This window comes from Onychostruthus taczanowskii, unplaced genomic scaffold (genome assembly GCF_017590055.1).
Source record: "Onychostruthus taczanowskii isolate IOZ18803 unplaced genomic scaffold, ASM1759005v1 scaffold2, whole genome shotgun sequence".
NCBI lineage: Eukaryota > Metazoa > Chordata > Aves > Passeriformes > Passeridae > Onychostruthus > Onychostruthus taczanowskii.
In genome coordinates, this window is record NW_024499239.1 from 15,633,647 (window position 1) to 15,657,481 (window position 23,835).

Here is a 23,835-nt window from a genome sequence, read left to right on the forward strand (position 1 = left end):
AACAATGTAATATATTCCGTCACTCCAGCCTAATTGCACTGTTTGGTGCAAATGCAAGTGACAATTTACAAGCCAAACTCTTATTAAAGGGAAAAATGAGCTGTGCGGGGAAGCACAAATCAAAGTAACTAATCAACAGAGGCAACACATTCAGGGATTTAAGAGCCAAGGTACGGCAGTCTTTTATTCCTCTTTGTTTTCATTTTGGGAAACCTGCTGTGATGTTGCAGTGCATTATACATTATATATCTACTTATGCAACACTGGGGAGAAGCATGCCTCTGACTGTTGTCAGAGGCACTAGCTACATGTTGTCATTTTTCACCAGCTACAGGCAGTGAATTTTGTGCTTAAACTGTTCTTTTCCTATCACTTAAACTGGGAGCAGCCACACTGTCCGAGGAACCAGTTTTCTTTTAACATATAATAAAAACGTTTAGCATATAATAAAAAATTGGAATTTTTTCCAATAGGATAAGGATAAGGATAAGGTTAGAAAAGGTTCGAGATAGCTAAAAGCAATGCCAATTTGATCTAAAACAAGTTCTTATGAGTGAATTGGTCCAGAAAGAGCAAAAGGAAATTCCCTTCCATGCAGGAATCTGAACAACATATGGCTGCTTTCCATGACCCATTTCAGCTTTGAAGCTGGAACAGACACATTAGATGCATCTGGTGTCCCCAGGGAAGCAAGAGAAAACCCTGGCAGCAATAAAGAAAAGATGGTAAAAGCCATCTGAAGCAGAAATCAGCCAAACATTCTATCTGCACTGGAGCATCATCTTCAAGAATGACTTTAGGCACCTGCATGAAAACGGAGCCCTCAAAGACATAACACTGCTACAATATGTAACACACTGTTAGTTTGGGGAAAGTACTCCCATGACCTGGAAAATACCAGCTCAGAGCAACTGGGAAAACATTTAAGACCTCATTACTACAAGGGGCAACTATTTAGCATTGCAGTGAAATCAGTATGAGTAAATATGCCCACAGCCTTGACTGCAGAAGTGTGGGCCATAACTTCCATAAATGTAGCAAGATATGATTTATAAAATCCTGCACGGAACAATTCTCTCAGTGATGACATGCTGAAAAAGGTTTTTTTCAGTCTTTTTGTGAGAAAAAAAGAAAGTGAGAAAGAGCTTCACTGAGGAGAAAAGATGTCAAAAGACATGCTGCTGTATCTGCCACAAGGAGGAAGACCACAGTCATCACCATCCCATGTGCAGAGGCACCTCTCTGGACTCTCACATCCTTCCCTTGTCTGCAAGGAGCCAGGATCCTTCCACATTTTGGAAATGACCCTGTAGCTCAAAGAGAGATTGTCTTGGAAACAACATTTATCAATGAGAAGGCATTTTATATTTCTCCCTGTCCAGAGCTGATATTTTTCTGGAACAGGGTCTAGTGCTCTGTTTCAGGGTCCTGTAGGCCCTGAAACACAGCTTGCTCTCAACCATAAGGTAGCCTTATTCTGAATAAGAAGGCTGATAATGTGCAAACTTTTGTCATAGCTTATGTCTATGAAAAAATGTCCATATATTAGATTCTGCACATGCTGTTTTCAGAAAGAAATGTGTGACATTTGAAGAGGTGGTATCTTAGATATGTCCACAGCGGGGTGTTTCTTTATTTAAGTGCAAAGTCAGAGAAATACACCCCTGAGAATTCTAAAATTTCAGTACTTCAGAAAAGTAAAAAATGTTATTGCCAGCTAGCTGTACATCCATCTCTCCAGAGCATCACTTCATCATCTTATTAGCATGCAGATCAAGATGACATTGCTGTTGCTGACTAATTTCAAATATGATATTTACAGCATAGATGTGCTTTGGGATGGTCTTTGGCAACACCTTCCAGGCATCTCTGCATGCTGTTGAGCTGAAACTGTAGTTTTTTTCATCTAGGAAGATAACAGTGAGGATGACTCTTCCCCTCATGTGCTGAGTTCATGTCTATTTTTAAAAAATATTGTATTTGAGTCACCTGTCAAACCCCACAGGTATTGTGTTCATTTATGTCTCTCATCTTCTAACTACTATAATTTAAGCAGAAATTCCCAAAAGTTGTAGTTGTTTTTTCTCTCATTTCCACTTAAGTTACAGGAATTTAACTAATATTCAAAAGTGGATATAAATAAAAGGAGGATGACTCCACATATGTAGATTAAAAAATTTGAGGTGTGTGTGGTGTCTGGCAATAATTATAATGATAAAATATTTTAATTGTCAGATAATATGGATTCTTTCTCTCTTGTTCTATGACCACTGGTGGCCAGTCTTACCAGAGAACAGTTCCTGAATGTTTTCCTTCCTGAACAAGAAATGGCCATGAATACAGAGCAATTTCTCTAAGGAGAAGAACACATCAGCCATGGTATGGTCAACACAATGGTCATATAAGTTGCCAAATCTTCAGCTTTGTAAGTGGGGGTTGTTCTGCCTACCTGGGATGCTCAGATATTAATTTTGTTGCTCTCTTGTACTGTGAAGAATTTTTGTAATCCTCCAGGGTTCCCTTTTTCCTCTGGGGGAGGCGATTCAGAGGCCAGGCTGATGGCTGTGCACGTGGGTGGGAGGTTGTTCATGCCCTGAGGCAGTGACCTGGGCATGCTGGCAGTGCCTTGTTGCTGCAACCATGTGAAACTGAATCTGGTTCCTGATTGTCACCCCAAAACCCCAAACAGTCCCAATGCTTTCTTTTGACTTCCTGCACCATCACCTTTGCCCACATGCTCCATCGCATACCTTCAGTGCTGTCGAGGATCTGAACTACCAATAAGTTCCAAAATCAATTTGTGGTGAACATTGGAATTTTCCTCAGTGTTTTAAAAGGACTTCACAGGGACAAGGTAGATGAGACACTGAGCTATCTCAAGGAACTCTCTAGCAACAGCCCCTCAAGGCAGAAACTACTTGCTAGAGCATCAGCTGATAAACAAAACCAGAGATGACATTCAAAGAAAAAATTTATTTACTTATCACTTGTTCTGCTTTAACATTGTTTTAGAAAAAGCTGGATGCAGATCTTGCATGAATGTAATTGCAGATTTCAGGAAATAACTTAAAAGCCACAGAGGAAACCTTACAAATAAAACAGAATTAATTATCTCTGGAATATGAACGCTAGCAGATTTCCCTCCCCTTCCCCCTTTCTCCTTCACTCTTTTCCCCAGCTACCTTTAAGATATCAAGTTTATAAGTTACTTCACTGAAGTTCAGAAATGGGCAGTTACTCAAAAAAAAGTTGCATGAACAAACATCAGTTGACAACAAAGGGTGATGGAATTTGTTCCTGCAGATTCACAGCAAAAAGTCCATGCTCCCATTGGAAAGTTCCATTGCAGTAGCTCACTCAGAGCAGCTTCCATACTTGCTTTCCGTCTGCAGACTGGAATGTCACTGAACTGCTTCCTTCCCTTCCAAGGGCTTTTCCACTGCAGGCAGCACAGTATTGGTAACTGCTCTCAGCTCTCCACTCTGGTCATCTGGGGATATTTTACTGCTTATGGTCCTTTGTGGTCAGTTTTGCTGATTATCTGGTACAACACCTCTACCGAGAGCTTTCCAGCAGGTTTGGAGGTGGTTTTTTCTTTTTGTTTTTGTTCTTGGTGGCTTTTTTTTAATTTTTATTTTTATTTTTATTTTTACCTCTGAACATATGGCAAAGCTGCAGGCACACAGCACCATGGAAAGGATTAAAAGCTGTTTTCCCTCCTCCTTTACAAAGAACCTGTTTATCTATGGGTGGCCATGGGTGGACACATATTTCCAGAATTCAGGAAAACTGCCTTCAATTTACTGCATCTTCACAAGCTTTTAGTAAGATCTCTGTTCTACAGTCATTGAGTCATTCCCCAGTCCTCAGGTCTGTAAGCCTGAGAGGTGGCTGGCAAAATAAGTATGCATGTGCTGAAGTGTTGTACCAGAGCAGTAAGGGATAGTAGGTTTTCACAGAGAGAAAAAGGGCTTGAGATAGACACCAGAGAAGTGTAAGGCTATCACACATCAGGTTGTAACCTCTTTATATTGCAAGGATTTATTTGGGAGATCCACTCTCTGAGTTACGCTGCTGTCAAGTAGCAGAATACTGCCTCTGGTTTTTGAAGTATTTCAACACTTCCAATCCTTAAACAATTAGAATTGTCAGAAAGAAAGACAGTCCATCAATCAGAAGCTTTCACAACTCCTTCTCATTTGTATGTAGATTCCTAAACCTGGAAACCTGATATTGTCAAATAATATACTAAAATTGAACACTTCAATAATATTTTTTTTTAACTCTACGGTATTGGATAGAAAAGAGATCTTAAAGCTTTCAAAGTGGAACTGGAGGAAATGTTCTCTTTTGTCAAGCTACTGGATTTGTCAGTCTTCTGTTGTTTTGGGTAATGACCTATCCCAGAAGATGTCTGGGTCTGGAAACCACCAGGAAATACATAACATTAGGCAGTAATTCAGTGCAAGGCAGTAATTAAAACATCCCTTAGCCTTGGGCATCAGATTTCAAGGGTCAATAGCCTTCATGCTTTGCTTACATGTGGGTGACTTCACTTGTACCTGCAGAGATGGGGATTAGGCCCTGAAATCCAAACAGTGGACAGCTGGGTTCAGCAGATGATTCTGCCCCATCAGGCCCCTTCTCCATCCCAAGCCTTCTCTACTCCACAGAGGCTGACAGCAGCCCTGGTGCTGTGGAGAGGCTGATTTGAGGAAAACCTGTATTCTGGAAGAGCCTGGCATTAGGACATTGTGTATCCTGAAGAAGGGAGAAAGGAAAAGGTTTCAAGAAGAATTGGAGAAAGAGAGAAAAAAGAGAAGGAAAGAGTATGTCCTGCATCACCACTGAGATCTTCTAGCACCCCCTCAGCACCAGGAACCCTTCAACAGTCCCATTCCTTCTCAAAGAGGGAGGCAAAACTCCAAAGCTTGGCTGAAATGAGGCATTTCTCTTTTTCCAAGTCAGGCTAGTGCACTAGGTATAAGCACTGATAACATCTCTTATGTCATTATAATTGATAAAGCTTTGACAATATGTGCAATAATCCATTCTTAAGATCAACTAAGTAAAGTTTAAACAGTTTGCATGTCACAGGTTATCTCATGTGATTTCTTTTAAAAAAAAACTCTTCAGGACTGAAAATCAGGCAGAGAGGGAGAAAAGAACTTTTTAGAGCAGTAAATTAAGATCCAGTAGCAAAACCATTTGGATGAAATCTGTTTGTATGATTTCTTTTCTTTGAAAGAAAATTAGTTATTTTCTTATTTCAGATATCTTCTTTCTATTTGTGTTCCCAAATTTATTCCTGATTTAAGATCTTGTGTTCTTAGATTCTTATGTTCTTATACTCATCAAATTTCATAGCTGTACCACCTGAAAATGAAAGTTTAGAGTAAGAAAGATCAAAAGATTTTGTTCAGTAGTTTCCATAGGCACTACATTATTTCCTGTGGGAAACTGTGCAAGAGGAAGCTTTCAGCCTGCTCACAGTATACAGCAGAGTGAAAATGCAATTCACAACCGGGGCAGCTCCTTTGGCTCTTTTTGTTGCTTGTTCTCTTTGAGCTCACATCAGATTAGAGCATTTCACAGTTTGTTTCAAGCTTGAAAACACAAGCTGAATAATTAGATGAAAATATCTCGTAACAAATAATTCTGAAAAATATATGGTTTATTGGTTTGTGAGCTAGGAAGTGACATCAAGCATCCAGACATGGATACATTTCATTTAGTGCATCAGTTCTGCATAGTAAGGCAGAGTGCATTCCTTACCATACACAAAGTATTTAAAGATGTTCAAATTCAAAGCCAGAACCATCTGCTTATCACTGACATCTGTTGCTTCAAAGCAAAGGACTATATGAAAGGTTCAGAAAGCTTTAGGACTCAAAAGATGCATTTGCTAAGAGAACACATGAATATACATAAATTCAAAAACTATAATAAAAACTGCTGTTTTCTCCCTGGAGTGTGGTTGCACCAGCTAGGTATAAGAGAGTTTTGTATTGCAAAGAAAACAGCTCCTACCCCTCTCTGTGCTGAAAATTAAACTTTTTCTCATTCTCCAAACACTCTTGAAAAGCAACATCTTCTTCTTCCATCATCGGAGGTTTGATTTTCACACCAGCCCGATTCACCTCTGACTTGCTCCTGCCAGAGCACCTTCAAGATGTGATCCTAATTACCCTGAAGGTTTCCTTCTGCGGAGCCTTTCCCTGTGCTTGCTCAGGGAGGTGACTCCCCAGCATTCCTGGAAGCAGCAAACTGCATCTCCCAGCCCAGCAGGTCTATCCATTTCCTTGCGGTTTTGGCAGCCAGGCCTGACTGCTGGGCTGACAGCAAGCAGGGCCTTCCCACGGCCTTCAAATGCTGGGCATCTCCCGTCATGGCATCACCCCTCTCCCTGTGCAGATCCTGCACTGCCATGGAAATGAAGGGCAGGAGCAGGGCTGGGAGACGTGGTAGAGGTATTTATTTAGGGCAGCATCCACGTTACTCTGAGCACCTGATGCAAGAGGTGACTGTGGTCGCATAGTGCAATAAATCCAGTGGTGTTGGGTACCTGTGGGTCTGTGACAGGGCTGAAGGGTTGGAGGGAAGGGTTTACACCTTTCAGACATGTGGGCCTGGAGGAAAGGGCCTATTTAAAGTTATTGGGAGCTGGGTAAAACTGTGAGCCAAATAGAATGTGCCAAGTCATAGGGATCAGATGCTTTCTGGATAAGGAATGCAAGGGAGCTAGAGATTCTCTGAACAGGAAGACGCTGAGAATTCTGCGTGCATGAAATTTCTGTCTCAGGGTACTACCACCTGTACCTAGTCAGTGAATCTAATACAGCTTCCATTTATTTATCCTCATGTCCACATTTTGGCAGCAAAATGGTGGGGAGGACTTCACAGACAAGAAGAGAAACTTGACATTTCAACAGCTCTCTGCCAGGCCTATTGGTGCCAAAAAGTATATGAACTACATAGAAGACAAGGAAATATTTAATGACTTTAAGTTACATTGTTAAGCTCAGAGAAGGGTGATCCATCCCCTGCCATAAGCTTCAGATAACCACAGAGAAAGTGACAAATTTAAATATGAGCATGAGCATGAAGTTACATTCTATAAAGCAATCAAAATATTTCTTCTGTTATTTAATGTTCCTCTTAGCCACATAATCTATGACTCCTTGAACCTCACTATAAAGCACATAAAATTTCACAAGATCACAAGTTCAACTTGAGGGTTACACACCACTTTTGGGTTCACCGACAACACTTTATAAGCTATTTTTATGCTCTTTGTTTTCACAGCCTTTTCATTTCCCTGCCAGCTTCTCATTCTCCTTGAAATATAAGAAATCAGAGAAATCAGAAAGGTTTCTGTGCTGATCACAAACAAGGAACAGAAATGATTCAGAAACAGAATGAAAAAGTGATCAGAAAAACAAACAGAGCCTGCCTGAGGCATTACAGATTCTGGTCCTTACAAGACTCACAAGCAAAACAAAGTAAGATATTTAATTATTGTGCTGACATACATGCATTATTCAAAGAGACAGCAGGATAGCAACTTTACTAGTATTAGGAAATTCATCTAAAATTTATATTATCTCAGTGCTTTTATGAGGCAAGAGAACATACAAAGTTTGTTTCAGCAAAATAAAGCCCTTTACTTACATGGCTTGCTAAAGTTTGCAGCAGCTGGAGCCTCTGGCTTGCACTTTGTGCAAATATTGTCCCTTGTTGAAAGCCTCCTAGCTCTGACACTGGAGACAGCACAAAGCTCGCCAGTGCTTTGGATTGATAAATCCTTTAAAAATGCTCTCAGATGTTTCTTTATCTGTGGTGTGCACTGGCAGTAGACTGCAAAGCAGAAAGCTTGTCTGGTGCTATGAGGAAAGAGTTGCCTCTCTGCTGAATCCAGAGAAAGGAGTCTTTGACCTCAACAACTAGAATAAATCTCCTGTATCTGCTGGCTCTTTGCTGAGTGCATACTTGAGCAGTAACATAAGAGCGAGCGACGGGAGCAGGAGCTGGGGCATGTGTGCTCCGTGCTGGGAGGGCACGAGAGCCGTGCTGCTAGCACAGCCACAGCAAACCCAAAACACAGGGCTTGCTCCTGCCTTCTCTGTTGTTCACATATTGTGAAAATAAAGCAAAGATGACAAGCTTCTCTATTTCAGTCGGTGGGTCCCAAGTGGCAGCGCTCTCGAGCTCTGTCCCTCTCTGCTGAAGTTCCTTGTGCTCCAGATGAGGTTGCTGCTGGCTTTCTATTTCAAACCTCGATTTCCTGAGAATCTCTCTGTATCCCAGCCAGGAAATGTAAACCATACTGATGTTTAGCATTTTGGATATCATAAATGCAATTAATTACTTGAAAGCAAAATGAGTGGTTTTCACTTTTTTTTTTTCTCCTTCAGAAGAAAGATCTGTTTACTACTTTTTCTCCCTTTATTTCCTCCCTTTTCTCTACTTAAACTTACTAAATTTCATAAAAAGAAGCATAGTTTTTGCAACAAGTCCTCAACAGAGCAACCAGTGATAAAAGGAAGAAGAGTAAAAATATATTGCAGCTGAAAATAGGCAAATGTAAGGTTTCAGGAAAAAAAATTTCCTGTTCCTTTTTAAAATTACATCTTCAAGACTAAAGACAATAGTTTAAACATAGTCATATAATTCTCAGGTGCTAAGGACAGGGGTTTTATGGAGAAGATGAAAAAAGCCATATTAAGAGTAGCAAAGATAAGAAAGGAAATCAAAGTCCTCACTCATTCCATTGTATTCAGTTTCAAAAGAGGAAAAAAAAGAAATAAGCTTACAGTCCAGAATCAAACTTTAAAATATTGTAAATTCAATTTTTGTGGCTTTATGAAATGTAAAGATAAAAGAAACAAACAAAAAAGCCCTCAAAACTTTTAACAAGCATTTCTAGTTTAAAGAAATAATAGTTTTTAATGAAGAATAATCAAATTATCTCTTTTTTAATTCTCTTTGTGAACAATGGACTTGAAAAAATTCCCTACACATTTTGTATGTGTGTTATCAATGTTTTCCTTGAACCTGAAGACTTGGATTCAGCTTTTATTGTTGCTTTTCTTTTTGCAGCTCTATTATGATACTAAAACAAAAGTATAACTTCAAAGTTGTTTATTAGTAATTAAATTGTCTTTCTGCATTGTAACTGACTAGTAGCAGTGATATATTTTGTTGAATGAGAGAGTTTCAATTTAGTTTCCATTTATATCCATTTCCTTTGTTGAAAACTGAAACAATAAGTCCATAGTAAATTAATTTTGGCTCCTTTCAGCTCTTCCTGTTGTTTTCACTTTTCCTTTCTCCACTAAGAGTTTCAAAATATGAGGCACTATCAAACCATAGATATTGAATTTCAAATTATTTGCTGGTGGTTTTTTTTTTTTTTTTTTTTTTTTTAAATTTAAACACACATTTGAAATCTTTTTCTCTACTGCTCAGCCATGCTGGGATGAGCCTGTTGTCAGCTGCCATGCTGGACCTTTTCCCCCCCTGCTAAACCATTGGCGAGGAAAGCATCTTATCCCTCTGTCCCGGCTTGTCTTTTCTATTTTTAGAAAATAGCTAAATTTTTGGCCAAATTTTTGGCTTTCAGTCTTGTTTTATGATGTTGGAGACCCTGTGACCTGGTGTGTAGGAGCGAGGCTTGGCACAGAGACTGCTCGCACACGCCCAGGTTGCAGGCAGCAGTCCTACGGATCCTCTCCAGCTTTCTGTCCATAGCTACAAGAGGCTAAACTTCAAAAACTGCCTGGGACCTATGACCTGCTGCTCTGTGAAGTGTTTTGAGACAAGCAGAATATATACCTAACTTCTGAGGGCTGAACTGAGTTCAATTCAGTAGGGACATCTAAACCAGGGCACTAATTTGAGCGCCATTTAATTACTCCCAGGCATGACTTGGTTTCTGCCCCAGGGATTTGGCTTTTGACTAAGGAAGCAACAAGCCATTGGGCAGTGTACTTGCAGCCCCCAGGAATGGATGATGTCATTTATCCCCAGCCCAATTCAGCCACACCACAACTGTGTAAGCACTGCAAGCCTCTGGGTGCTTCATCCTGCTGTGGCCCTATGCAATGCTGCCTCACATCTGGAGGCAGCTGGTCACTGCAAATGTCATTTGCCTTACTGGATATTATTGCATGTGCATTCACAGATGTTTATGCACAGTTAAGAAAACAGTTCCCAACATAAGAGTCACAGTTACAACTGCAATTGTGAATGTGACCATGGAAGCCTGGCCAGGGCCCCACAAGCTGTAATGTGGATAGAAAAGTATGAGGCTTCTAGGGTGAAGTCTGTGTCATGATCAACCACATCAAAAACATGAGAATATTTTTTCTTTCTTTTTTTCCCCCCGGAGGAAGTGTAGATCCTTATATATAAATTAGTGTCCTATGTTTCTCATTTATATTTCCACCCAAGAGATGGGTTGGGCTGTGCTGCCTGCTGGCTGAGAGCGCTGCTCTGCTGGCATGGCACTGATATATATATATATATATATATATATATATATATATATCCCAGTAGCTATTATTTCCAATGTCAGTGCACAGGACTTTTACAGAGCCCACACTTCATTACTTCAAGAGAGATACCAGATAGAGAGTCCGTAGGAACCACAAGGCTTAATTTTGCTATTTCATGTAAAGGCTGAACAAGAGGAACTGAAACACTGATGCAGTGGTGATGTAAGATGAAAAGGCAGGTAAATGTGAACTAGAGAGCATATTTCCCAACGTGGTAGACTTTCATTACCTTTAGGTAGCTAATCTGGAGATGAACCTGCCATTGCTTGGCCCCATGGAGGCCCAGTTCTACCTAAGGCCACCTATACTATTTCTGGGATGAGCCTGGGGCCACAAGCACCAAAGTGGAGGCAGCAATCTGCCCTGAATTGGCTCAGTCCCTGATGGAGGCAGGCTGTGTCCTGCAGCACTACTTTGTCCATGTGCACTCTGGTCCCCAGAGGCCCAAGGGGATGTATTTGCAGAGGTGCAGCATCAGAACAGAGTCACAGGGGTAATTTAGGATGGAAGTTTTGAGTTCATCTCATCCAACATCTGCTTATAGCAGGTCTAATCAGCTGGCAGCTACCTCTTCAGTGATCACTCTGTTATTCAGTTTTCCATTCCATACAGCACACCTGACCCCCATTACCTCCAGGAGCAAGATGACTCAGTGATTATGATCCAGAGGGATTTTGCATCCTTTATCCCAGTAATTACAAACTTGTGGTTATTGCCATAGCTGATCACCCAGTTATTTGATTATACTTATTTGGCTTGGAAGCCAAAACATTGTATCTCATTTTGCAGATGTGGACCTAGGGCACAAGGATGATATTTGCCAGAGATGACAATCTGTGCAGAATATGCAACTGAGTGGTCATCTCTCAGGGCTGCCATCCTATTTGCTGTCAGCTCTCTGTGCATTCCTGCTATTAGTTATTAATAGCCACCTTGCTATTACAGATCATTTTTTGAAGCAATGGTCAAAGTAACACAGCACTTATGAGATGCCAGCTATGTAATGGGTTCCAGTGCTGAGGCTGAAAGTGAGGGAAAATGAAAAATGCCAACACTGCTGCTGTAGTACATGTGGTAGGCAGCTGTACTAGGGATCATCAAATGAATGATTCACCTCAGAAAACAGCCCTTCTGACAGCTTAAAATGGGATCTAAATTAAAAAAATCTGGTTCTGGAAATGAGGAAAGGTCCCCATGGTCATTATTGCTGTCAGTGAGAATTCATATCATAATGATCAAAAACTGTATGAAGGTGAGTATTGCTGTAACTTGTTTAAATTGAAGGCCTAGAAAAATATACTTAAGACACCTGCAATCAATTTTAACTTTGAAATTCAGTTCATACCTAAGAAGGGCTTGAGAAGAATTGAAAGGCAAGATAGTATTTTCTTGAAAGACAAGAGTGTTTATATTTAAATGAGTGGCTCATAAGCATGGCCCTCATATTTTGATCTCACATCTAGATTTTGGTGAGTAATGCTATTTTATACCTGGTTCCACCATAGTTCAATATATATATATATATGCCATATATATATATATATACACACACACACACACACACACACATATATATATATATATATATTGGCATGTAGCTGGGAAATGATGTCCCACTTCTGTGAAAAACAAAACAATATAGTATGGGCCACAGATGTATGCTAGACTAGTTCTGCTTCCTGGAGGGATCCAGTTAAGCTCCTTTGCAGCCCTTATGTGGATGTCCCATATTGACAGCCCCCTTCTAGACACTCTGCTGCATTCCTGCTTGGGCCTGCCAAGCCAGCCAAATGAGGATTGCAGCAATTTCTCACTTGGGGCAAGATGCTTATAACACTAACTCACATGGTCTCAGCTAGTGTGGGGACTAGGCAAAAATTGGCAAGGCCTCAAGATCTACAAAATCTTGTTGATGCTTCAAACTGCACATTAAAAAAAGGAAGAATTCTGACTTTTTAGTTTGTAATTTATTTTAATAAGTCATTAAAATGTAAAAGGCAAATATCCTTTTTAAACATGTAATGTGTAATATCTTACCCATATAACTTCTGTCTTGAAATCTGAACAACCAGTTCTTGAGCTGACATACACCCATACTGCTGCACTGATTGCAAAGGCAGCATATTGAGTTTGCAGCAGCAGAAGTTGAAGTTCTGGCTCAAAACTGTGCGAAAGCATATATTTTCCCTTTCTGGACACATTGGTGCCACTGGAAAATGACTGAGGATCTGACAGGCATCATGGCTTTATATCCACATCAAAGCTTATCCTTAGGTCTTGAACATACCCCAGGGGGGCTGAATATTTGTTTTTGAATGCTTCACTGAGCTGTATAATTTGGGAACATCAACAACATATAGCATTAAAACCCATCAGAAGAAACTCTCACGCTCAGATATAAATGTCCTGAGCCTGCACTCATGTGATCTTCCATCTGAGGGTCAGAAAGGATTTTTTATTAAATTGCCTTTCCTCTCAGAGGTCAGACAACATGGATGAATCCTGGAGTTTTTTTACATCAAGGACATTCTTCCATTGTGGAATGTATCTTCAGCCAAAAGCAAAACCTATTTCAAGTACTGCTACTCCATCAGAGGTAGGAAGGCAAAATAAACTCCCCAGGAATTAGAGAGCAGGCTTTCTATCAGTAGCTTGAGTCACTTTCCCATCAAAAATCTGCTGCTGATGTACCTTGAACATGATTGCAAAACATTGTGTTTAATCTTCTGACAGTTTAAGAAAATGTTCCTTTATGCACAGGTCAAGTCTCCCATAAGTTAAATCTATATCCCTTTCTTCTCTATAACCTTGAAAAAAAACAAGAACAAATAAAAATTAGGGCCCCGGAATATCATGTACAATATATATCTGGAAATTTGAAACAACTTTGCTCATTCAAATTCATCACTTTTCATCAGGTCTGGAGTGAGGTTGAGGCTATTTCAGACCAAGCTATCGAAAACATCAGAGTAAAATGTTCTTTTCTTGCAATGAACTGCAATGAATTTCCTTCCAGCAAGCACAAAGCTTTCAGACATGAGGATATCTCTGACCATCCCTTATGGGTACAGAATGAGGGAAGGCACCCCTTTAAATAGGTAGAGGAGAGGCCACTTACAGTGTATATCACCATTTGAAGTACAGCCCAGTTCTCAAGAGGTAAAGAGCTGTATCACTGCTAAAAGTGAATTGAATGTCGTCTCTTCATTTGGGAAAAGGCTTCATGACTGAAAAGCAGACAGCACCATTGCAGAATAAATTGTTTTTGGTGCTCCCATTGTGTGCAGCTTAAAACTCTTGAAGTGCTACAGGCTTGTCTGGATTGAATTACAAAAAGGAGTGACTTTGTTTGCTAGACAAAAGCTAGAATTGCTTCAGCTCTTTTCAAGATTAGTGTTGCTCCAGGTGTCTTCAGATTTATTCTCAAACCCACTATTTTCCAGCTTGCTTTACACGTTTTTATATAGGAGAGATGGGAATGCAGTAGCTGTAGCAGAGCACTAAGGGCTCTGAATCCTGGTTCCACTGTGGCTGCTGCTTTCCTCCTGGTTTTCTTCTGTTCTCCTTTTCATTCTTCCCTTTAGCCTACCTGACATTTGGACTTGAGGAGAAGTTCAGTGACATCCTGGTACATTCTCTATGCTACCACTTAATAGAAATAATGGAGGAGAAGAATTTCCTGACTGCTCCAACCCCAGGAGATCCTGTTTACAGCCGAAGAGACTGCCAAGGAGAGGGGCACTGGTCATTGCAACAGCATCCCACAGTCTTATCCCACTGAAGTGCCCCCAGCAGAGAGAGCTGCATACGAGGCTATTTGGTATTTTCTTACAACACACTCAGCTACTGCAATCCAACCTGAAAGTCCAAATGTCCAAAAGCAGTGTGCTATGCCATGGCTGCAGTACAGGTGCCCACAACCCTGTGGTGAAGGGACTCATCCTTGTGTGTGACATGCAGGGGTCAGCCTGTGCCATTGGGTCCCTCTCTGCAGCAGGGACCTCTTTTGAGGAATAAGTAGCGCTGCAATGTCTACCAGGCAAGGACACCCAATGAAATCCTTATTTTTAGAGGTGTAGCTGAACAAATCAGTACAGCTGTTCCTTTCCCATATAACCAGATTTAGTGTGCCAATTTGTGCTCCTGGTGCTCCCAGCCTAGCCACCACAGGATGGGGGTCTGTGGGCTGCCAAGCCCTACACAGGGACCCCCTCCCATTCCTGCACCAGGTATTTTCTGGTTTGTGGATGCCCAGCTACTTTGACAATCCTGCTGCTGGCTGAGGTTACCTTTCCCCCTCACCTTTCACAGGCACACAAGGCTTTGGAGTTAAGGTGTTTTTAAGGCTATTGCATTGCTATTACTTCACTGCTGCTGTGCATGGCAGTTGGTGCCAGCTGCTTGGAGCCCTTTTCCATGAACAACAACACAAGCTGTGAGCAGCAGGAACTGGTGGTCTGAAGTGGGTGTCAGCAGAAGCAGGACATGTACATTGGTTGTAGGAGCAGGGTGTGTGGATTGTTTGTAGCTGGAAGGATCAATAGCTGTGCGTGTGCTGAAATACAGATGATCTGAGGTTGGCCATGACCTCCAGGATTGATAAACACAGGGAAACCCAATAATTTTCTCAGTCTAATCTGAAATGGGTTTGGACTCAGGCCCCTGCCCATCAGGGCCTTCAGCCATGTTATGAAGATGCAGTTTTTGTGCGAGCCCTGAGCACAGTCCCCGCTGCCAGGGGCTCGCAGCACAGGCTTCTCTGGTGCCAGGCTGCCCTGCAGCCACCACCACCAGGCAGCCAAGGGGAAATAACACTCCCAAAAGCAAGGTGTATGCCAGGGCTGCTGCTGAGGCCTGCCTCTGGCACCCTCACCACAGAGGGCTGCAGCATCTGTTACACCCAAATAATGGTCTGAAGGGCTAAATAGATAAATATTGGAGTTGTTGATGAAAGGAAACAGTGCCAGATGCTTTTGGCCAACAGAACAGGAATGCATCCCATTGCCTCAGGTTGAAAAGGCTTTGGATGTTTAGGACTTGCAAAAATTAGAGGGAGGAAGCATTAGTAACAATATCTGACACAGATTTGCCTCATTCATAGACAAATTAACCTTAATCATCCAATTTATAAATCAGCTTTAAGTGAAAGGCTCCCCCCCCTCACCCCCCACTGCTGCATATTTGGTGGATTAAGTTGTTTGGTTTCAGTGATAAATTAGAAACATCTGCTTCTGCTGACAGCCTGGAATGGAGGCGTGCACAGGAACATGGCTGGCTGGGCTGCTCTGGTGGGGGGACTCTGTGCCAGGCCATGCTCCTGCCCACCTCTGCCCATGGGGTCTGGAAGAACCAGGCTGTCTCCCCTCTGCCCTGGGGAGGCCCATGCCTGCTCCTGGGCTTGCTCAGGATGCTTCCCGGGGAGGTCGGAGCAGTGGTGAGCATCTCCAGCAGTGTGCTCTTGGCAGAGCCTTCCTTTTAAGGGTGTCTTGGCAGCTCTTCCATGCAAACAAAATTGTTTCTGCTATGGGATCATCAGGTCTTAATGACAAGGAATCCAAAGCTCGTGCCAGAGTCAATGCAGAGGCTGCTCAAGCATAAGCACTGATGGCAGTGAGTGTCCCAGCTGTCCCTTCTGATGAAGAAAATGGTCCTAACTAAGGGAACAAAGAGGTTTTACAACCCTGGACTATCCTTGCAGAGGTGATACAACTTCCTGATTGCTGAGTCAGGTTGGAAATGGCCAAGAGACACATCAAAGTACTTCACATGGGTGTTTAATCTGTTCAGGAGATATGAAAAGAATCCTCCTGGCTATAAGTCCTTATCTGCAGGAGGGGAAATCTAGGGCTAAATCCTGCCAGATACAGCAATCCGAATATGCCCTGGGGCATCCCTGGAGCTGCACCCACAGCAGACCCAGCCTGTGCATGTCCTTATGTGACACACATGAAAGGAACTGTGAGGACTGATCTGACCTCAGTTGTGACCTGACTCTCACTACAGGGATTTAATACATGCCCTGTTGGGCTGCAGAAACAGATGTTTTACACACACCATTCAGACATTTTTTTCCCTTTGGCAATCAAAAGTCTCAGACAGAAGCCCTGACTCTCAAGGACAGAGCATGTGTGCAGAAAAGGAGAATACAAGATAATCAGTATTTTCTAACAGTTTCTGTTCCCAAGGTGGCCTTTTATTTTTTCCTGGTGAGTTTAAGGATTATCTGCATTTGATAACAAATTTTGCTTATCTGTCAGAGGCATGCGTTTCAGGCAGGGTCAGAGCAGACTGTCACTGTACAGAACAAGTCCTACAATTTAGGCACCTCCTGGTAGTGCAGGAGGCACTGTTCAGGTGTGACACAGTGCAAAGAGATGTATTTCTGTCTGAGAAATTCCATGAACAGGAATTTTGAATCAGGACAGAGGTGTGTGGCCTGTCAGCATGGAGATAGCCATCCTAGGCAGTTCTGCAGAGGAAATTCTCATTGTCCTTAAAAAGCTGAAGGCAGTCTCCAATGTAGCTTCCAAAACCCCAGTCCAATGTGAGGTTGTGTAACCCGTCTGTAAATCTTAAAATACAGAGAAATACAGCCCCTACTCTAGAGAATCAAATAATATTCACTGCAGAGCCATGGAGGTCCATGGAGGCTATGCAGCACAGCCCCTCTGAGACCCCAGGGGCCAACCCAGGACAGGGAGTACTTGCTCCCTCTGGGGGTGCAGGAAGGAGGGGAGAGGGTATAGGATAACCTGTCTCACAGTTAGCCAGGACTACTGCTCCTGCTCATCCTGCCTAAACTGTTCCCATCTGTCTGACTATTGATGTTACTTGATCTTTGCATTCCCATTTGGGACTTTCAGACACATGGAGAAATTAATGATGGTGAAGTTGACTCAGTAAAGGGAACACTTTTTATTTATTTTTGTTTTCCTTTACCCAAGATATGGAAAGAAATTAAAATTCCCTTCTTCCAGGAGAGGAGCAGGAGCTGTGATCCAGACACCAGGACACACAGCTTTATGCAAGCTGTTCTGCTGGAGTGTAGGCCATCCTATTCCCACTCCCAAAATTGCTGCCTCTCCCTGGAATACTTTCTTGCTGCCCCACATCAAAGCTGGTGCTCAGAGGTCATCTGCTGATACATATCACCACTTTCTAGCAGGAATATTGGCACTGAATGGAACAAACAATAACTCAGGAAAGGCCAAAGCAGCCTTGGTCTTTCCACTGGGAAATCAGCTGTCCAGAAGCTGGAGAGTGCCTTCCCAGATCATTTGAGCAGGCTACAGGATGGCCCATCCGGTAGTTTTGGGAGGAAGGACTGCCTCCCTCAGGAACCTCCTGGGAGGAAGCAGTAAAGGGTTTGCCCGGGGTAAACACACAGACACACCAGGAAAGTGAAAGGTCTGTGAGAAGGAAGCCTCCAGGCTGGTAGTTCACAGGAGGAGACAAGCAAAGATGTGTGGGACTGCATGGGTTGCTAATGCAGGGCTCTGATCTCAGGTTTGGGGGCCAAAAAAGGACTGTCTCTGGGATATATCTTTCAGAGCACATCTGTGCAGAGCTGGAACTTACAGAGACTCAAAGGAGCCAATTGCTCTGTAAAACAAATACCAACATGGTGTCTAGAGTAAGGAATGGATGCAAAGAGTAATCTACATGCTTCTCTGCATTTCCACTGTTCAGTGATAGCAAAAAGGATTGGAAACAGCAGACTGGGATGTGTTGGGGAAGTAGGTTGAATCCCCAGGTGCATTGAAAGGCAGCAGACTGGCGCTGTGCAGGAACATCAGTGCAGGCCTAGCAAGGCTGGCATAACATCAAGTTTTTATAGACTCCTGAAAAGGAAAAAGACTTTTGGTCTTGAGTCGTAACTGCTGGTGAGAATAGCAGATGTATGTTCCAGCACCAAGACAGTCCCCCTCCAAGAAAAGGGAGAGTTTTCCTGGACAAATCCAGAAGAAAACCCAGGGGAGGTCTCTCTCTCAGCAGCTCACAAATCACTTTTCCCTGTGCTGCAGTGATGGGACTCCTACGCTGGCCTGAATCCAGTCACGAGGCCCATCACACCAGTGGGAAGAGCTGGGGTGAGCAGGCTGGACACTCATCTCTTGAGCTCTGCCCGTCCAGCTCTCCTTGGTTTTATAGCAAGTCACTCCCTGTTTTTATTGCACATTTTTAAATTACATTTCAGGTCCCACCTCAGCTATTAATGCTCTCCTCACTCTCATTTTTTCCTGAGAGAAAAATATCTTTATTGAAGAATGTAGCAAAAAAGAAAAAAGCAAAAAAAAAAAAAAACCAAGAAAAAAAAAAAAAAAAACCAAGGGGGAAAAAAAAAAAGGCGAGAGAGAGAAATAAAACAAAGTGCATGAATTACAATACATCGAAAACCCCCTTAACCGAACAGTTCCTTTCATTAAACCTTCCTTATCCCTTCCCTTAACTTTAACCTTGGACTCCTGCCAAGAAGATGTTCCTGTTTTTTGCAGGATGTCTGATTTTTGGTTTGGGGTCTCTCCAAAAGAGAAGGGGAGAATGTGAGCTGAAAATAGGATGGGTGGCCTAATGGTGTCCAAACATAATCAACTATCTCCACTAAATTTTTGAGATCTGGCCCCATTTGGGTCTGAGAGACGTGATACTCACATGGAAGAGGAAGAAAAATACAGTAGATAGACTGAAAATGAGCCAATATATTTAAGCCAGCACAACATATGGACTATCACATCTCTCAGCCTAGGAATGATTGCTCCCCACAGATTTCTACTAGGTTTGCCCAAAGTGAGTGAAACATCCCAGCCAGTGAGACTTTTCCCTTCTTTCCCTCTGGATTATTTTATAACTGTATATCTCTCACTGCCAGATGTATTTTCCCATTATTCATAGGCTATTCTCCCCCTTTAAAAGTGGTCCTCATTATCCTCTGTGATAAACAGTAATTTTATACCAAACAGTCCTGTTCTTCCCAACACCTAAACCTCACAGAAATGTGTAAACTCCTTGGTCATGTGGCCCTATCCCAGCTGGAAGGTTTAATGAAACTGTAAAGTATCTTTGAAGACTTAGGTGCTTGGCTGTTCTGCTTTCATCACTTTGGGCTTTCCCATCTGCATACAAAATCAGGCAAGTCTCAGACAACCAAGAACAGTTTCACACTGCTTTTCAAAAAATGAAAGCTGAATCCTAATTTATAAAGAACACAAACTCTTTATTTCAGCTTTGGGAAATCACAGTAATCTAGATTCCTTCTTCAGCCCAACAGAGAAATGCAGAGAGGTGATGTGCACCTTTTACTTTAGAGAGATTGGGAGCAGAAATAAATACCCTTTGCTGACAGTTGCAGCCCAATATCTGTAACTAAAATATAAATCTGCCCAGTGGTTATTTAATTTGCAGCCTTTGTTTTCCAGGTAGGACCATGAAGATGAGCCTGAAAAGGCTCTGGATCTCTCTGTCAAGGCAATCACATAATCACTTTGCTGTCCTTTTTGCTAACAGAGAATCCACTTCAGCAGTGAAAATGGAGTTTGACCTGCCTTGTATCTCTGACAAGCAAGGTCTCTGAATCAGAAAGACTTTTTAAATCACCATTATTTGTGTAAAGGGTTGAAGCCTTAGGATTTTTACTTCCCTGTGAAGTTCAGATTTTCTGGTGAATCTAAGTTTTAGTTTCATCATTTGCAATGTGATCCTTTGGTAACAGGGATGTTATTTGCAATGACAGTATATGTAATGTTCATACAACATCTGTTTAAGGGCTCTGAAAATCAGGCTTACCAGTGCATGGGATAGACTTGTGAATGGGCATGTCACAGAGAACTAAGGATATAAGTTAGCTATGCGAGTTGGACAGAAGGACTTCTCCTGCAGGCACTCAAACCCAGCCCTCAGAAATATGGATTTCCTTTTACCTCCTCACCTTGTCACTGTGACTGAATGACAGATAAGTGCAACAGTGGAGATGATGAAGGGGATGAAATAACAAAATACTACCTTCTTTGTTTGCATCCTTCTCTGTCATTGCTGCTGAACCAGAAACAGTCCCTTCAGCTTCAGAACCCCTCCTGTCTCCAGTATCAATAAGCAACACGGAGCAGCCTTTACCACCTTTACTCCCACCTACTTATCAGATTGCTGGGGTATTGCGGAGGAAAGACAAGGAATAGGCAAGCACTGAGAGAGTCAACACACTTCCCAACCCCTACACCATGTAGTTCTCTCCCAGGAGATACCTGATGGAGGTGTTTCCAGCTCCACCTTTCCAGAGTTCAGCAAAGATGGTGATGGTGGCCTTCCCATTTGGCACAAAATTAACACAGCGGCTTCAAAGCCAACAGGATTTTAGCATTTCTTCCATGACAGTGGGCAGGCATATCAGCTCCTTCACTTCCAATTTTGAAGTGCACTCTTTTCCCTGCCTTCCCTGCTCCGTGTTTCTCTGCTCTTAAATACATGTTTTACAGAGTGATCCATGGGAGCACAGCATTAAGGGCATTGACAGCCCACCATTCTCACCAGGGTAAATCTGCTCCAGTAGCACAGCTGAAGTTGTCCCGAGTCAGGCAAAACAGGGGACAGGAACTACGGAAAGGGATTTTCTGCTTCTTAAATGCAGCATGCTATAGAACACAATAGTTGTGTGATTAAGATCCTGTTATTAAATTTCCACAGCTTGCACAGCTCCAAGGGCTGTGGGTAATGCTGTGCTCACACCCAAGTTTTCCTAAAACTTCAGCCTGAAAAGCTTCATCATTGCCTTGAAAATGAGTGGGATAGAGGAATTAGCCCCCACTGAGGCTATCAGGTTTTGGGCAGCAGGCAACATTTGCCTCAGCCTCGCCTGGGTGGTGGTAACCACAGACCCAGCAGAAAAAAGGGAGCTTGAAACTGCTAATCCACTTATACTCTCACCTACCCCGACCAAGGTTGTGATTAATCACTTACACTCAGCATTTCATCTGTATTTAACAACACACAGTCTCTCACCAGCCTACTCTTAGGCACAAAGCACACTGCTGGTAGCAATGGAAACACAAAAAGTAAAATGATCTGGAAAAAACCCCAACCAAGCAGAAGAAACACAGGGGCAAAATAACAAATAGATATATTTTTGAGAGTTTAATAAGGTAAATGCAGGAGCTTAACTTTGCAAGAGTGCAAGTCTGAAGCAAAACTGTTTATTTGGTATTTATAGATTTTTTTTTTTTATTTTATTTTTTTTGCAAAACAAGTTTCTATGGAACCATAGCAACTGCAGTTAAAGTGAAGATTTGGAATGATGATGGAATCATTCATGAGTGAAAAAACCCAAGTAATGTCTGGTCTGGGTAGGTGGAATATAAGACTAACGCTAGATAGAGAGAAATAATTTCAAAATGTTTTAGGTAATTTAATCACCCTAAACCCTGTGAAAGGTAGACATTTAATTTTTTTTATTTTACCAGAATATTACATCCTTGATTTTTTTAAACAATCTGTCTACTAACTTTCTGATGGGGATGTTTTGTGCATAAATGTTCAAGTCTATTACTCATCTCTTACAAGAGAAGATACATAAGCAGATTTCACCACAACAATCTATTTCTAACAGAATTACATGTATCTCAGAAAAAATATGCATTTTTCTGAAAGATCTTTCTATTGCTTTCCTTTCTCCAAATGCATTTCAGAGAAGTCAGTTCAGGAAAGTAGAATCAGTTACAACTTACCTTCACAGTTGAGTAGATGACATCTGATTTTTCAGGGAAAGCAGCGTGCTCTGTTTGGGTAGTGTAAGAGTTGTAGAGTCAAGCCAGCAGGTAATTTTTTGGTGATTCAAAATCCTTTAAAAAAATTTAAATCCTGGGATGACAAAAAAAATGTACTTTGTGAAAACCTATCTGAGGCTTGATGCTCTTACAGAGTTTTCTAACTGTTTGTCTCAGCTGAGCAAGCTCCTGCTCCTTTCCTTGGCCACCTGCCAACTTTTCTAATTTAAAGCAACTGTGAGCTTGCTGTAAAACTCTTGCTGGAAGGAACTCGTTTTATACCATGGAGCAAGGAGCAAGCCTGTGCTCCAGACTGATGTGCTGTGACAGAGTCCTAACAGGACTGGGGGCATAGCCTCCCTGAGGTAATGTTATATCATCTTTGGAAAGCATCATAGGCTAAGCTGTCTCCTTCTTCGTAAAAGCACAGGAAAAAGGAAAAAACCAAGCTGCTTTTGGCATATAGTCCCGTCAGCATGGGATTTGGGAGGAGCAGCATCTGCCTCAAAAGGCAGGAAGTGACAGCCTCAAATACACGAAGTGCTCAAAGCTCCCGAAGGAACCTGGAACCACACTGGCCACAAGCCACCAGTCCTTGGCTTGGAGGCTTTGGGCCAGGTCCAGGGGCTTCCTCCAGGGCTTCCCCGACATTGCAATGCAGGGTGCCCCTAGCACAGGGTGGCTGGGACGCCCCAGCTGAGGGTCATGGCTGAGCAAAACCACAAACATCTTGATTTTAAAGAGTTTCAAACTTGGTGCTTTGGACAGTTTCAAAATACACTCCTGGCAATGATCCTTCCTTCTGAGACACTGTCAATAATAGAGGCAGACACTTGAGTAATAGAAACTTAAATAATAGACGCATGGTTTTCAAAGGCATCGCCTTACTGGGCATGGCTCTGTCCTGCTTTGCTCAAATTAAGATAGTGAAGCAGGTAAAGTGTTGTTCATATAGGAGAGTTGCCTATGCCCATTTGGACTTTCCTTCTCTTTGAAAGGAGTTTATTTCAACCATTTATGGTTGTATAACATGGTGTGCATTTATGACCTTACAGAAAAGGTCCCCTTTTGCAAATGTGACTTTTTTCTGCAGAGTAACTAAAAGCAAGCAAACTAATAAACAAATGATAAAATAGTGCGATTTGGAGAATTTCAGTCTCTGAGTTTTTCCATGGGTACCATAACAAACTTTTGTTTAAGAAATGAGGGTCCTGAAAAGCCTACTATAGGCTGTGCTCCAAATCTTCCAGCACCTTTGGAAATGCATCCCACTGACCTGCTGATGCTAAGGTGGCCTGAGGCTCATGTGGTTGTGACTTCAGTTTTGTAAGCCATATTTTCTTGTGAAACTAATGGAAGTGAAGATGGAAACATTAAAGTGAAATTTTCAAAGGTGTTTTATGCCACTAAAAGAGGAAATTAATATTCTGTGAAAAATCAACATTGGAATGCCACATGTGGCATAGATAAGAAAGATATTGTTTGTTTGAATGTTCTAATTTCCATGGCACTGAAATATTAAGTAT

General features: G+C 42.0%; 1 protein-coding gene across 4 annotated transcripts in view; it reads right to left on the minus strand.

Annotated features, from left to right (window-relative positions):
• C1QTNF7 (C1q and TNF related 7) overlaps nucleotides 1-22,707 on the minus strand; it is a 52,919-nt gene extending 30,212 nt beyond the window's left edge. For 3 of the 4 annotated variants that reach the window (XM_041403049.1, XM_041403050.1, XM_041403052.1), the window contains exon 1: nucleotides 22,271-22,707. The gene's annotated coding sequence lies outside the window, so the exon portion shown is untranslated. Of the gene's footprint in view, nucleotides 1-7,671; nucleotides 7,952-22,270 lie in introns of those variants that run through there. The other variant, XM_041403051.1, reaches the window with a different exon arrangement.
• Between the last annotated feature and the right edge of the window lie 1,128 nt (nucleotides 22,708-23,835).